This window comes from Anabrus simplex, chromosome 6, assembly GCF_040414725.1.
Source record: "Anabrus simplex isolate iqAnaSimp1 chromosome 6, ASM4041472v1, whole genome shotgun sequence".
Classification (NCBI taxonomy): domain Eukaryota; kingdom Metazoa; phylum Arthropoda; class Insecta; order Orthoptera; family Tettigoniidae; genus Anabrus; species Anabrus simplex.
Window position 1 is genome coordinate 198,172,304 of NC_090270.1, and position 17,197 is coordinate 198,189,500.

Consider the following 17,197-nt stretch of genomic DNA (forward strand, 5'->3'; position numbering starts at 1 on the left):
TACCGGGGTCCATTGCTGATTGATTTCAAGGAATCTGGTGTCTCCATCACTGGGGAAAGGTACTGTGCAACACTGGAGAAATTACGACGGGCAATTAAGGCTAAAGTAAGGAAAAACTGCGCCAAGTGGTCCAGCTGCTTCATGATAATGTCCGTCCCCATACCGCAAAGGTCGTCAAGTGGAAGGTACGCCAACTCAGGTAGGAGACACTCGAGCACCCGCCCTATAGTCCTGATCTCTCCCCATGTGATTATCACGCCTTCGGTTCCCTCAAAAAGGCCTTGAAGGGTCGACGCTTCCTGTCAGACGAGAATGTGCAGCAGGCGGTTACGGACTTCTTCACGCAGCAGGACACTGTGTTTTACCACATGGAGATCTTCAACCTGGTGCATCGGTGGGAGGAGTGACCCAATGCTCAAGGCGATTTTGCCTGATCGGCATCCCGATTCATGACTGTACGGCCGCCGAACGGAAACTTTTTCATCGTCCCTTATAGATGAATATTCTTTTTTTTTTTTTTTTTTGCTAGTTGCTTTACGTCGCACCGACACAGATAGGTCTTATGGCGACGATGGGACGGAGAAGGGCTAGGAAAGGGAAGGAAGCGGCCGTGGCCTTAATTAAGGTACAGCCCCAGCATTTGCCTGGTGTGAAAATGGGAAACCACGGAAAACCATTTTCAGGGCTGCCGACAGTGGGGTTCGAACCTACTATCTCCCGAATACTGGATACTGGTCGCACTTAAGCGACTGCAGCTCGGTGATGAATATTCTTACTTGGGAAGTAGAACAACTAAGAATGGTAGAAGTGAGGGGGATATAAAATGCAGACTAGCACAAGCAAGGAAGGCCTTTCTTAAGAAAAGAAATCTGCTCGCTTCGAACATTGATATAGGAATTAAAAAGGTCTTTTTAGAAAAGTGTCTTCTGGAGTGCGGCATTGTACTGAAGTGAAACATGGACAATAACTAGCCCAGGAAGGAAGAGGATAGAAGTCCTTGAAATGTGGTGTTACATAACAACGCTGAAGGTGGGATGGATAGATCGAATCACGAATGAAGAGATACTGGATCAAATTGGTGACAGGAGAACGATTTAGCTACATTTGCCCAGAAGAAGACACCCAGGACTGTTTCAGTTTTTTTTAGGGAAGTGTAGGGGCCAAGAATGGTATGGGTAGACTAAGGCATGAATATGGCAAACAAATTATAGAAGATGTGAGATGTAATAGTTACGTAGTTACGTACCGGGCAAGTTGGCCGTGCGGTTAGAGTCGCCCAGCCGTGAGCTTGCATCCGGGAGATAGTGAGTTCGAGTCCCACTGTCGGCAGCCCTGAAGATGGTTTTCCGTGGTTTCCCATTTTCACACCAGGAAAATGCTGGGGCTGTACCTTAATTAAGGCTACATCTGCTTCCTTCCCACTCCTAGTCCTTCCTTGTCCCATCGTCGCTATAAGACCTATCTGTGTCGGTGCGACGTAAACCAACTAGCAAAAAAAAAAAAAAACCTTTTGTATGAATATCCCATTATCCCTTGACTGAAAAGTGGCCATTTACTATCTTTGTAATAAATAGAACATAACACTAAAAATGTGAGCTAGTGGAGTTGCCATATGCAATTAAAATCTCCGACTCAGCCGCTTTACGTTTTATCATTTTCAGGGCTGCCGATAGCGGGGTTCGAACCTACTATCTCCCGAATACTGGATACTGGCCGCACGTAAGAGACTGCAGCTATCGAGCTCGGTCATACAAAAGGGGAAGGAGGAGGGGAGTGGAGGAAGTATGCACACCTCTTCAGTCTAGCGGCCTACACTATCTAAATCCGGCTCTGGTGCTCACACTGTCACGCCGGGAAGGCTTATCAATCAAAGAGGATTTCAGGCATGTAAATTTGAATCAAAGTCGTGTGTTTAGTGACTTTCAATACATATAATATTGAGGACTTCCCTCACACAGGTCGTCCATGGGGTATTTCTACGGGCGATGACCGCTAACTGTGACTTTCGGCTCGGAGGAACCCCGGGGTAAAAGAATGATATCTCAGCAACCACAGGACGTCGTGTGTCCACCCAGTCTGTAAATAAGAAAAAAAACCATGGCACTACAGCCCTTGAAAGGCCTTGGCCTACCAAGCAACCGCTGCTCAGCCCGAAGGCCTGCAGATTACGAGGTGTCGTGTGGTCATCATCGTTATCCGATCGATTGGATTAGCAGTTTGCCTTTTTCTTGCACTTCAAGCGCTTAATATGAGTCAATGCACTGTTCCACTTAAGCACCACTACGAGCGCTAATGTTAGTCAATGCAGAGTATAAGCCCTTATAACTACATTCAGTGTGGACATTTTTCAAAAAATAAAAAAATGCCCAAGGGTATTGAACCAAGGAACACATTACATAGAGAATTTTGTAAATACGTTAATTTGGCTGGGATTTGAATGAAAAAGAAAACTAGTAAAGAAACTAACGACTTTAGGCTGTTTTTCAGGAACTGCATTTAGGTTGGGAGTGATTTTCAAAATGCGTTTTTTCAGTTTGATAGAGCCATACAAGACTCACAATTTGAAAACCTTCTCGGGCCTTTTAGACCTTCAACTTTCGACACAGTTGAGGAAATTGCTTAATATTACAGTTTTCTTAGTGTGGGGACCCTTACTTTGTCTGCTAAGGAATATTTTTAGCATTAAAACACGGTGCTTACAGAGTAAAAGTGAAAAAGAATTGAAGTAGAATCCCTGATTTTCCTCCCACCCCACCCTCCACCCCCGAAATGGGTTCAAGATGCGTCACTGCATGCTTCACTATCACTGTGAACCCACTCAGTTATGACTAGGGCCCGGATTTTTAGGTGGCATGTACCTTCACTTTAGGTTTTTTGTATTCTTAAAATAGGTTATTTCAGGTTTTGCCTCCAGGCAGCAATATTTTTTTGGTTTTCGTAGTTCTGTAAAATTTATTTATGTACTTATTTAACAAAAGTTTACATTGTCATATTCATAAAAATACACAGAGAATACACTGCACTGTTTACTTCATTTTTTGGCATTGCAGTAAATAACATCGTACATACACAAATTGTCGGGCGTAAATGATTTCCTGTTGTCACGTAACACATTCTTATATGACGAAAAAGTTCTTTCAACGGAACATGACGTCATTGGAGCGTAGTACATAGATGCTAATGCATTAGGTTGTAGGGGTAATTTTCCCGAATACTTCTCTCCCTGTAAAACTGAATTGATGACTTTCATATCTTCAAAACCAGGATTGCGCTGAAGAATCTTCTGCAGCTCCCAATGGCCGAGGTATTTCTCTTCTGGAAACATTGCCAATGATATCCAGGGAAACTTTGAGTGGCAAGGTTGCACCTTTCAACTGGAGGGTAGCTTCTGGTATGAAACAAAAATGTGTCTTAATATATGCTGGGGAAGTGAGGAGGGTCGGGCACTCGAGCGATTTCTTGGCCTTTGCGATCCAGGAAGCTTCTGTTTCATCCAAGTCATTGACGACATTTTTAATTCCTTCTAGGCGCTCAGCATAGTAAATAGCAGCAGACAGCCAAGTTCCCCAGCGGGTAAGTATCGGCTCAGGTGGAAGAGGTGTTGGTAGTTTCTCTTTGAACAACTGTATACGTGTATCTCCGTCCTACTGCTTGTAATTGTGGTGGAAATAATTTTACAACGCAGGGAAAATAACATTCTTTATTTGAAGAAGGTAAAACAGCTATTTGGGTTATTTTAGGAGTCAACCCCTCATTTAGGTTTTTTTAAGTGCAATGAAATTCACATATTCTGCTCCAGGAAGTGTGAAACGAACAAATGTATCGAAATTTGTGAATTCAATAGCGAGGGAAAAAATAGGTTAAAACCTAAAAATCCGGGCCTATTTATGACCCATAATGATATGCTGTGCTGTGTTCTTTAAAAAAATCTGCAATATCCGTGTTTTTTGACATTCCTGACGCCCATTCTCACCTATGGAGGTGGTCTCCCCAGGATGGAATGTGCTGGAAGTAAACAAATTCCTGGAGGCACGTGTCGGCAAACTAATCCTGACCTGATTATCTGAGTGTGTGTGGGTCGGGGGTTCAAGTCCTGACCTGATTGTGGCCACGACACGAGTTGGGATTCGCGCCCCCCACAGAGATTGCTCAACGGCCAGCAAGCGCCTGCTAATGGGGTCGCCTAATTCTGGCGTGAGCTGACCTGACGTACGACCGGCCCCTCTCAAGCATTCTTGGCAAGGTCTTTGAACTGCTCGCGCGCTAACACTCTCTGGATATCAGGCCCCGCCGTATTCGGCCAGTCGGATCCTCACGTCGCGTCGCTCCAAAGCTGTGGTGCATTCCGTACACCCCGAAGGAGCAAGAGTCGTAGCGTCATTCCGTTGTGTCTCCAGTTCAGTCGCACTGGTGTCCCTGTTGAGTGATCATTGGTGAGGACGAAGACAGTAGATACCAGTGTAACCAAAATACGTTCTCGTTTGAGCAGAGGGGAGCGTGGCTTAGCTGCTGGCTTTTTCACCAGACGACCGAAAATTCTAATCCCGGTGGATTTTAGGGTGGCGTCAGGAAGAGAATCCAGCCCATAAAACCTTGCTCAAAATCCAAAAGGAGTTAGGGTGACTCCATTGTCCTCAGATTACCGGGACACTCTGAAAAGTTGAGCTCAATTCCCGGCTCGTTACAAATTTCAGTAATAATAATAATAATAATAATAATAATAATAATAATAATAATAATAATAATAATAATAATAATAATAACAGAAAATCTCTGTCTTTCTTTCTTTCTTAATCTGTTTACCTCCAGGGTTGGTTTTTCCCTCGGACTCAGCGAGGGAGGTGGGACCAGTACCTCGCCCAGCCGGCCTCACCTGCTATGCTGAACAGTGGGCCTTGTGGAGGTGGGGGGGGGGGGTGAGACTGGAAGAGATAGACAAGGAAGAGGGAGGAAGTGGCCGTGGCCTTAAGTTAGGTACGGTACCATCCTGGCATTTGCCTGGAAGAGAAGTGGGAAACCGAGACTGAGTGGACCCCGTTCCAGACCTCGTACCACTTTTCAAATTTCTTGGCAGAGCCGGGAATCGAACTCGAGCCTCCAGGGGTGGCAGCTATTAACACTAACCACTACACCACAGAGGCGGAATAATAATAATAATAATAATAATAATAATAATAATAATAATAATAATAATAATAATAATAATAATGCCGGTCTGAGTGTCTCAGACGGCTGAGGCGCTGGCCTTCTAATCCCAACATGGCAGGCTCGATCCTGGCTCAGTCCGGTGGTATTTGCAGGTGTTCAAATACATCATCCTCGTATCGGTACATTTACCGGTACGTAAAAGAACTCCTGTGCGACTAAATTCCGGCACCTCGGCGTCTCCGAAAACCATTAAAGTAGTTAGGGTCACTTAAAGCCAATAATAATAATAACAATAATAATTGCGACTGCTGGGCTCAGTAGCTTATTTGTTAGAGCACCGGCCTTCTGTGCTCTAGCTGGTGAGTACCCAGTCCGGTAGTATTTAAAGGTGCTCAGATGAGCCGGCCGCTTGTCGGTAGATTTACTAGCATGTAAAATAATTCCTAGGGATACAATTCCGGCACTTCGGCGTCTCTGAAAAACTAAGAGGTAGTTAGTGGGACCTAAAATAATGATAATAATAATAGTATTAGTAATAAATAATAATAATAAAAATACTGGTTTTATTTCCCACTAACTACTTTTACGCTTTTCGGAGACGCCGAAGTGCCGGGATTTTGTTCCGGGGTGCTATGATTTTGTGCTGCAGGAGTTCTCTTACATGCTAGTATATATACCGACACGAGGTTGACATATTTGAGCGCCTTCAAATACCACCGGACTGAGCCAGGATCGATCCTGCCAAGTTGGGGTCAGAAAGACAAGAGGCTCAATCATCTGGGTTTCTCAGCCCGGCAGGTGCCAGTCCTGTAGCATAGATCCTTTCCAACAGCACAAATACTACTTAGGCCACCATGGTTCAATTGGACAGAGCAACTGACGCGAAATCGGGAGGTTGTGGGTTCAGATCCCACTGGTGTCCGGTGGGCACTTTTGTTCTGTACTTAACATATCCTCAATACGACTAGACCATATATTGTCACTGCCAGGACTAAACCTCCTATGTGAAATATTTTAGCTTAGAACTTTGGCCGGAAAGTGTCTGTAATATTGTGTGAATACTGTCAAGGCATTCTCGCTTTTCATAATGTATGTACTGCGGGTCAGTATATCTCCAAAAATATTATCATATGGGAGGTTTTGTCCCGGCAACGACGACATACTGAACATGACCTAATAAAGTGAAGGTTAATTTCGGGTACAATGGGGTCGTAAAAATGAAATATTCAAGAGATAAAATTATATATGTAGTACGTTGTGGTTGTGGTGTTGGTCGAACTTCCATATCGGGGAATTTGAGATGTGGTGCTGGCGACGCATGTTTCGCATTCCGTGAAGAGCACACAGAAGTAACGCATCCGTCCTGACGTAGTCTGACAGCAAGAAAGATTGCTTACCTTGATCTGCAAAAAAGCCCGCACGTTATCTGAGCAAATCGCTGGCAGCTCCCTCATGGAGAAGCTGGTGGTCTTGGGGAAGTCCAACGGAAAGCGACGACGTGGCAGGGCGCCAATCCACTGGACTGACTTCCTAAAAACCCTGCTCAGTAGCAACCTGGAGCAAGTGAACCGGCTGGCTGAACACCGTAGCCATTGCCGTGGAGCAATACGAGCCAACATACCACCGTAATCGTAACATTATAGCCAATACACGTCGCTGAAGACGTTCGGAATACTATGACGATTCTCTCTAAGGAAAAAGGACAAGTATTTCAAATGGAAAACTATTCAGCAAGACTGCTAATTAGCGTCGAGTGACAGTGAAATTTCGATTCAGCCATATCGCGCAGACTAGACAAAAATATAGTATAAAATATTATCGTTATATTGAAGTTTTGAAATTTATTTCTGATATTGATGAGTTAAATGAGGCTGCCTGGCCGAGGCGGTAAAGGCGTGCTCGGTTCGCCCGGAAGGACGTGGGTTCGAATCCCCGTCAGGAAGTCGTAAAATTTAAGAAACGGGATTTCCACTTCCGGAGGTGCATATGGCCCTGAGGTTCACTCAGCCTACACCAAAAATGAGTACCAGCTTAATTCCTGGAGGCAAAGGCGGCCGGGCGTAAAGCTAACCACTCTACCCCATCACGTGCCGCGGTTAATAATGGTGGAAGCCTTTACCTTCCACTCCTCCAAGGGCCTTCATGGCCGGTACGGAGGTGTCTTTGTCTTTTTTTTGATGAGTTAAATGTCAAGACATCATATTTAAATTCAATACAATAATTACTTCACGCTTCGCAGCATTTATCTACAGAAAATAGACACGTGAGTATGGAACACGTACAGTACCAACATACTGAGGAATATTCACAATCAATCAATCAATCAATCAATCAATCAATCAATCAATCAATCAATCAATCAATCAATCAATCAATCAATCAATCAATCAATCAATCAATCAATCAATCAATCAATCATCTGCATTTAGCACTGTTACCGAGGTGGCATATTCCTTATCAGCTGTTTTCACAGAACTTGGAAATTTATCAAATATGTCTCTTGATATCCCTTACTCCTCGTCCTATAAATGAATATTTGCCCAATTTTCGTCTTGAATTCCTAATTTATCTTCATGTTATGATCTTTTACCGGGCGATTTGGCCGTGCGGTTAGGGGCGCGCAGCTGTAAGATTGCATCCGGGATATAGTGGGTCCGAACGCCACTGCCGATAGCTCTCATGATAGTTTTTCATGGTTTCCCCATTTTCACACCAGGCAAATGCTGGGACTGTACCTTAATTAAGGCCACGGTCGCTTCCTTCCCACTCCTAGGCTTTGCTATCCCATCGTCGCCGTAAGACCTATCTGTGTTGGTAGGATGTAAAGCAAATTGTAAACATATATGTTTATGATCATCTTTCCTACTTTTACAAGCTCCGTTCAAGCTTATTCGTCTAATAATGTCATCCCGTGCCATATCTGCACTGACAGCTCGAAACATTCCACATAGTAAAACATCTCGTCTCCTTACTCCCTAGTCTTCCCAACCCAAAGTTTGCAACATTTTCGTAACACTACTCTTTTGTCTGAAATCACCCTGAACTAATCGTGCTGTTTTCCTTTGGATCTTTTCCAGTACTCGTATCAAGTAATCCTGGGGTGGGAACCATGCACTGGAACCAGGGACTTAAAAGCCCTCTCTTTTACATCCTTACAACAACCTATATACTCTCATAGCCATGTGAAGTACAACCATTCTTAAGGGGTGATTGTACCTTGTACTGACAATGTTAACTTTGACTCATTTAGGTACATTTATCTCAAGAATTATGCATGATAAGAATTTTTTTTACAATTGGCTTTACTTCGCACCGACACAGATGGGTCTTACGGCGACGATGAGATAGGAAATGGCTAGGACTGGGAGGGAAGCGGCCGTGGCATTAATTAAGGTACAGTCCCAGCATTCACCTGGTGTGAAAATGGGAAACCACGGAAAACCATCTTCAGGACTGCCGACAGTGCGGTTCGAACCTACTATATCCGAATATACTGAATACCGGCCCAACTTAAGCGACTGCAGCTATCGAGCTCGGTAAGTAAAATTTTAGTGCTGGTACAGCCTGATTGTTTCCTTCAAACGCCAGTTTTGTAGCTAGATAGTTTGCATAACTTGGTTTTTAGAAAACATTTCCTAAGTTGTTAAAAATTCCATATTTTTCAATTTAATTAATTGATAATTACCAATTTCTCAGAAACTAACCTTCTTAGAACAATGAAAGTTATGCATATTACAAAGGATAAGCACAAGATCATTTAAGCATTTTTAAAGAACTTGAGTAAAATAGTTTACTAATTATCAATTAAGTTAAAAACATAGAGGTTTTAATAACGAAATTATTTCTAAAAAACACTTTAGCAAATTATCTAGCTACAAAAATGGCGTTTAGAACAAACAATCATGCTCCATCAGCCACTAAAATGTTTATTTTCTTATCATGCATAGTTCTTGAGATAAATGTAGCCTACTTAATTTAGACAAATTTCACTTTGACAGTATACAAGGTACAATCTCCCCTTAACAACGTCGTTAATATGATTACCCCAATGGAGATTATTCCTTATATTAACATCTAGGTACATACAGTGTTTCCCATGAGGTACTATCACCCTATTAACACAGTAATTAAAACTGAGAGGAATTTTCCTCTAAGTGAAACTTAAAACCTGACTTTTCATCCCGTTTAGCATCATACCATCGTCCCCTATCTATCTCACAATATTGTCGGGGGTCTCCCTGCAGTACATACAATCCTGCGACTCATTTACTACTCTGTACAGCATAACATCGAAGGGCCTCCGTGGCAGCGCGCCGCCTTCCCACCACTGGCTTCCGTGGTTCAAATTCCGGTCAATCTATGTGAGGTTTGTGCTGGAAAAAGCGGGTATTCCAGTTTTTCCCGTTATCCTTTATTCCAGCAACACTCTCCAATATCATTTCATTTCATCTGTCAGTCATTAATCATTGCCCCAGAGGAGGGCAACAGGCTTCGGGAGCCGGCACAATTCCCATCTTCACCGCTCGATGGGGCTTCATTCATTTCATCCCCGACCTGGAAACAGGCTGTGGATTTTCGTTTTCACAGTATAACATCATCCACAAATAGCCTTATCTGTGATTCCAGTTCGTTATTGATATATAAGATATAAGATATCATAATAGGTCCAATAATACTGCTCTGCAATCTCCCTCTTACTCATTATAGAATCAGATAACACTGCACCTTCTCTAATTTTCTGAGGTCTATTTTCTAGAAATTTAGCCACTCATTCAACCACTCTTTTGTCTAGTCCAATAGCTCTCATTATTGGCAGTAATCTCCCATGGTCTACCCCATCAAAAGCCTTAGATAAGTCAATGACAGCTGTCAGAAAGCACGTAAATCTAAAATATCTGCTACATCTTGCTAGAATCCTACAAGTTGGAATACATTTACATAAATCCGAACTGCCTTCTATCAAATCTGTCAGTAATTTTGAAAATGTGTCCAATCAGAAAAACGCTTTCCCAGAGCTGGCCATCTCAAGCTGACTGGCCTGTAATTATTCGCCATATGTTTGTCACCCTTCCCCTTGTATACTGGGGCTACTATTGCAACTTTCCGTTCATTTGGTATCGCTCTTCATGCAAACAGTAAACAAGTAAGTATTTCAAATATGGCACTATAAACCAACCCATAGCCTTTAATACATCTTGAGAAATTTCATCAATCCCAGCTGCCTTTCCAGCTTTCAACTTTTTATTTTATTTTATAAATGACTTTATTATCATACGTAAATTTCAGTAATTCGCCATTATTAGTCGCCTCCTCTATCCGGAACTTATTTTTATATCCAACTACTTTTACATACTACTGCCTTCTGTAAGTCCTCACATATACACTCCGCTTGATCATTAATGACCCCTGGAATGACCTTCCTGTTTGATATAAACCAATAGTACTGTAACACATTTAGAATGTATGAATAAATGGTCTAGCGAGATAATGAATAGACTACCTTGAGTTTGAAACAGCAGGTGGTCTACTGTTCTTATACGGTATTTTACTTTTAATCCTTTCAACTTGCAGCCAAGATTCCGTCGAAATACAGTTGCAGCACTGTTATTTTTTTAAAAAAAGTTGGGGACAAAACATGACGACCTCAGTTCTTAGAAGCCAGCTGTAAATCCCACCCTGCACCCTGCTGAGTTAATGAGCTCCATGTGATCCTTGCTTGGTATGGAGAGGTTGCCAAAGCACTCTCTTCAGTCTTGACTCTTTCTCCATGCCGAATGCAGTGCAGTGACCTAGTGAGTATTATTAAGTAAGATATGAAATAAGTGATATTTGTAATGTTTATAACTTATCAGTTTAGCGCAAGAGAAATAATATGTCGGTATTCTTCCTGCCGTGGGTAAATAGAAAGACCTGCACCTGGCGAGCCGAACCCTTCCTGGGATATCCCGGCACTAAAAGCCATCATCATCATCATCATCATCATCATCATCATCATCATCATCATCTGTTTACCCTCCAGGGTCGGCTTTTCCCTCGGACACAGCGAGGGATCCCACCTCTACCGCCTCAAGGGCAGTGTCCCGGAGCTTCAGACTCTTGGTCGGGGATACAACTGGGGAGAACGACCGGTACCTCGCCCAGGCGGCCTCACCTGCTATGCTGAACAGGAGCCTTGAGGAGGGATGGGAAGATTGGAAGGGATAGGGAAGGAAGCGGCCGTGGCCTTATGTTAGGTACCATCCCGGCATTCGCCTGGAGGAGAAGTGGGAAACCACGGAAAACCACTTCCAGGATGGCTGAGGTGGGAATCGAACCCACCTCTACTCAGTTGACCTCCCGAGGCTGAGTGCACCCCGTTCCAGCTCTCATACCACTTTTCAAATTTCGTGGCAGAGCCGGGAATCGAACCTGGGCCTCCGGGGGTGGCAGCTAATCACGCTATCCACTACACCACAGAGGCGGACACTAAAAGCCATACGACATTTAATTATCATCACACTAATGTAAGTGACCATTGCCACCTGTCCCCAATTGCGATATGTTTGTTAATATTAATAATAATAATAACTAGTTTTTCTGGGGAGCCACACGTCAAATTAAATTTATGTTTCCCCTTTTACAAATATTTATGTATAATAAAGTAAAGTGAATAAATAACAATAATCCGACCTATTGGAAGTGTTTTATAGTTTGCAAAACACTCTAAAGTGGGAATTAACGCCTTAAAGTGTATTGATTTCCCTTAACTGTCAGAGGTTACCGTCTGGGCCACCGAGGAGCCAATAATTATACTAATTTTGAATAGTTATTAATAATTTAGTTGTCTCTTTTTTCAGTATGAATACATTATTATTTTCACTTTTCAAAATGGTTTAGATTACAAAGTGTGCAGCCTATTGGTGGGATAAAATTGGGTAATTTGAACATTCTGTTAACAACTATATAATAGCAACAATAACAACAGCAGGAAATTATTATTATTATTATTATTATTATTATTATTATTATTATTATTATTATTATTATTATTATTATTATTATTATTATTATTATTATTATTATTATTATTTGTACCGGGAGGTACACCTCCACGCCGCGAATTCAAATATTGCGCCAGTTGAAACCTCTCTACAGGAGAAACTCTGAACTTTAAAATCTGGATTAAATCAAAGGTTTCTCGGAAGATGTCTCTACTGTAAATTTTGAAGTGTTCTGAACGATGTCTATGTCGATTTGTATTTGTTTGCTCTGTAGCAAGAAGTGTGGACATTCTCTTCTAGATGGCACTACTTAAGAACTATAATTGTGCACCCTAGTGCGAAGTGAAGGAACTGTTGTTTTGAAGAAATTTGGTATTCATAAGTTTGTTCTTTGTTAAATTTCTTTCAGTCATTTCTTGGGTTGGCAGTATAACCCTTCTCTTTCCGCTTGTTTTGAATTTAGCCAATCCTGAATTTCTCTAATTAATTTTTGACCAATAACGTATGTCTTCTCCGATATGGAGATGTTGCTTTAAGCTGTCCAATAAAGTTGAGGGGGGTGTGGGTACTCATTCTTGAAAGGTCTCGAATGTTCCACGAGGGTATTTAAACTGCTGATTTTCTTGTCTCGGTGCCACTTCATCGACATCTTGCTTAGTGTGTGATTATGTAGCAGGGGGCGGGAAGCGCCTCTTTCTTCGGGCAGCAGTTCATCCACAAGGTAATGGCCGTTTAATAACTTTATTTCTTGCTAGCTCAGCAGTTTAACCCTCGGGGCAGGTTCGAAACTTTTCTCATGGAACCTATCGTTAAAATGTAATAGACACTTGGTAAAATTTCGTCTCTTTAACTATAAATTGGGATAGAGAGTGCCTAACCCTCTCGAGCTCCCACTCATATTGTTTTGAGGTGACTACGTTTTCATAACCGTTTTTCTTCTCTTCGTAATGTAATAAAATTTTCTTATCGTGTCACCTCCTTAGTATGGGATTAGCCCTTGCGTAAGCGGCCTAGTGCCAAGTAGGTTTCAAAAGTGTATTAGGAGTGCAAGCTTCGCCTCCATTCTATTTTGTATTATGGGCCAGTAACTTAACCTGATGTTTTATTTTCCTCATGTAAAGGCCCTGTAGGTTGGGTATCAAATACCCCTGTTTCTTGGTGTGCCTTAAGGGCAGATAGAAATGAAGTTTGCTGTAGCCTTTGAGAGGCTTGTCAAATTGAGAGCGGCTCTGCTCTTTTTTTTCTTAACGTTGTAATTAGGAGCAAGTGCTCCTTGTACTTAGGGGTTTTCTGCCATTTAGCTATTGTGGTGGTGAGCTGAGAGCTCAGAAATTAATCTTGGGGCTCGATGCCCAAGTCTTGTAACTATTGTAATTTCTTAAATTGTTTTCCTGCTACTGGGTACCTGTTATTCTATTGTTGTTACCTGTTTATTTTGAAAAGAAAATATAACCTTTGTTAAAGTTTTAAATTAACTTTAATTTCGTAAGTTGAGACCTATTCCACCCGGCACCTTCTTTCACCTCTGCAAATCCACAAAACATCATATTATTATTATTATTATTATTATTATTATTATTATTATTATTATTATTATTATTATTATTATTATTATTATTATTATTATTATTATTCATGTAGTTATTTCCATGTTCCGGCATTTACGTGAAATGGAAAACTACAAAAATCATTTCAAGAACAACCGGTGGGATTTGAACCCACGGCACCTCCCGACTTCGGGTTACTAGCCAGTCGCACTATCACTGAGGTAGTCCTGTTTTATGGGTCGTTTAAGTCTGCGTAATATTCAGGGGTCTCTCTTCGTTACGTCATAACCTACTTTAGATCGCCATAATACAATATTAACATTATTTCTTTCATGTCTAAATTCTCGATCTACAATAATAATAATAATAATAATAATAATAATAATAATAATAATAATAATAATAATAATAATAATAATAATAATAATAATAATAATAATAATAATAATAATAATAATTGTACCGGGCGGTACACCTCTACACCGTTTATTTAAAAGTTGCGCCAGTTGAAACTCCTCTTCTGGAGGAAGGTTGAACTTTATCTATTCTATTAATTCTCTACTTTCTCAGAAGATGTCACCACGTGGAAAATTTTGAGTTTTTGAACTGTGTCACTTTTGATGTGTTTTTGTTTCGCTTGAAGTAAGAAGTGTGAACTTTCTCTTCTAGAGGACACTACTGAAGATCAACAATAGCGCACCCTAGTGCGGAGTCAAAGAACTATTTTGTTGGAGAAATCTTTATTTCAAAAGTTTGTTTCTTGTTAAATTTCTTTCTGTTATTGTTTAAGTTGGCTGTATACCCCTCTTTTTCCCCTTGTTTTAGATTTATCCAATCCCGAATTTCTTTTAGTAATTTCTGACCAATCTGGTGTATCTTCCCCCAACTTGTATCTGTTGCGGGGTCCTATCCAATAAAAACATTGTGGGCGGGTGTTTTCATTCCCCTAACGCCTAGAAACTTCCGCGAGAGTATATAAACTGCTGATTTTAGGGTCTCCGGGCCACTTCTGTTCCATCTTTCAGTGTATTAAGTACATAGCAGGAGGCGGGAAGCGCCTCTTTCTTCTTCAGCCGTTCAACACCAGGTAATGGCCTATTAATAACTTCTTTTCTTGCTAGGTCGGCAGTTTAACACTCGCGGCGGGTTCGAAGCATTTCCATCATGTAACCTTTTCCTAAAATGTAATTACTCTTTTCATCTTTTTCTTGTAAAGCTACATATTGGGATAGAGAGTGCTAACCCTCTCGAGCTCCCACTCACATTTGTTTTGAGGTGAACTTATTTTTTTCAAACTATTCTTCGTTTATGTAATGTAAAGTGTTCTTCTCTAAGTCACCTCTGTAGTATGGGATTAGCCCTTGCGTTAGCGGCCCAGAGCCAGATTAGGTTTTAAAAACAAAGTGTATTAGGAGTGCAAGATCGCCTCCTCTCAAATTGTTATTTTAGAGGTCATGTAATCAACCTTCTTTTCATGTAATAGACCTCCGTAGGTTGGGTATTTTACCCCTGTGAATACGTCCTTAGAAGGACAGCTTGAAGGTAGAGTTTGGTGTGGCCTTGTGATAGGCTTACAATTTTGAGAGCGGATCGCTCTTTGAAATTTGTTTCTGTATGCCTCGTGCAGGCTTTATGTGTAATGTTTGGAGCCAGTGCTCCTGGGCATGAATGGGGTTTTCTGCCCCTTGGCTAAAATTTTTTTGGAGTAAGGCGGGGCTGATTGCCCAAGAGTTATGAAGTAAGGGCACTGAGCCCGAATCCAGTAATATTGTACCTACATTTTTGCTACTCTGTACCTGTTATGATTGTTATCTCTCGTTTTTGAAAAGAAAATATAACCTAGTTAAATTTTAAATTAATTTTACATTGCACGTTAATTTCGTAGCTTGAAACCCATTCACACCCGCACCTTCTTTCACCTCTACCTACCACGGATATCTCCGTAACAATAATAATAATAATAATAATAATAATAATAATAATAATAATAATAATAATAATTCAGTTTACATCGACATGACAAATAAATTCCTTAAAAATGTTTTATTCCTGCTCTGGCTCGTTTGATGCTAATGAGGTAGACGATTTGGCAACTCTGACTACGACAGACGTAGTAAATCCTATTCGCCCCTGATAGATACCGGACTGCTGCTGGAGGGTAGTGGTGTGAGGCGAGGTCGTCATGTTTTGTCCCCAACTATATGTGAGCGCTCATTAAGTGCACCTACGAATACCGCGTTATAGTTGCTACTTTTACATAGGGATTTAAATCTATTTGAATAAATAACGTTATTTGTTTTTACGTCCCACTAACTACTTTTTATAGTTTTCGTAGACGCCGAGTTGCCGGAATTTAGTTCATCAGGAGTTCTTTTACGAGCGAGTAAATCTACCGACTCGAGGCTAACGTATTTGAGCACCATCGAAAATCATGGAAATGAGCAAGGGTCGAACCTGCCAAGTTGGGGTTAGAAGGTCAGCGCCTCAACCGTCTGAACCACTCAGCCCGGCAAATCGATTTGAGTGCACTTGCCATACTGAATATGATCTCTATTTACATATGGTATTGAGTATGGTACTGAAGCCTCCGTGCGTCAGGCGGCAGCGCGTCGGCCTCTCACCGCTGGATACCGTGGTTAAAATGCCGGTCACTCCATGTGGATTTGTGCTGGACAAAGCGGAGGTAGGACAGGTTTTTCTGTCATCTTTCATTCCAACAACACTCTCCAATATCATTTCATTTCATCTGTCAGTTATTAATCAGTGCCCCAGAGGAGTGCGACAGGCTTCGGCAGCCGGCACATTTCCTATCCTCGCCGCTAGATGGGGGCTTCATTCATTCCATTCCTGACCCAGTCGAATGACTGTAAACAGGCTGTGGATTTTCATTTCATTGAGTATGGTACTGAATCCGGCAAGCAAGATCGACACAAATAAACGGTACCGTATCGAATTGTGGTATTATCGATATCACCTATATTCTATGATCACTATAACTTATCGCGGCGTGACTCAATTGTAATGCTTCTATTTCCATAGGTGTTCTTTAAGTAGCCTAATAGGTTAATTATTCTTTCTTTCTTAATCTGTTTATTGTCCAGGGTTGGCTTTTCTCTCGGATTTAGCGAGGGATCCCACCTGTACTGCCTCAAGGGCAGTGTCCTGGAGCCTCAGACTCTTGGTCGGGGGATACAACTGGGGAGAATGACCAGTGCCTCGCCCAGGCGGCCTCACCTGCTATGCTGAACAGGGGCCTTGTGGAGGGATGGGAAGATTGGAAGGGATAGGCAAGGAAGAGGGAAGGAAGCGGCCGTGGCCTTATGTTAGGTACCATCCCGGCATTCGCCTGGAGGAGAAGTGAGAAACCACGGAAAACCACTTCCAGGATGGCTGAGGTGGGAATCGAACCCACCTCTACTCAGTTGACCTCCCGAGGCTGAGTGGATCCCGTTCCAGCCCTCGTACCACTTTCCAAATTTCGTGGCAGAGCCGGGAATCGAACCCGAGCCTCCGGGGGTGGCA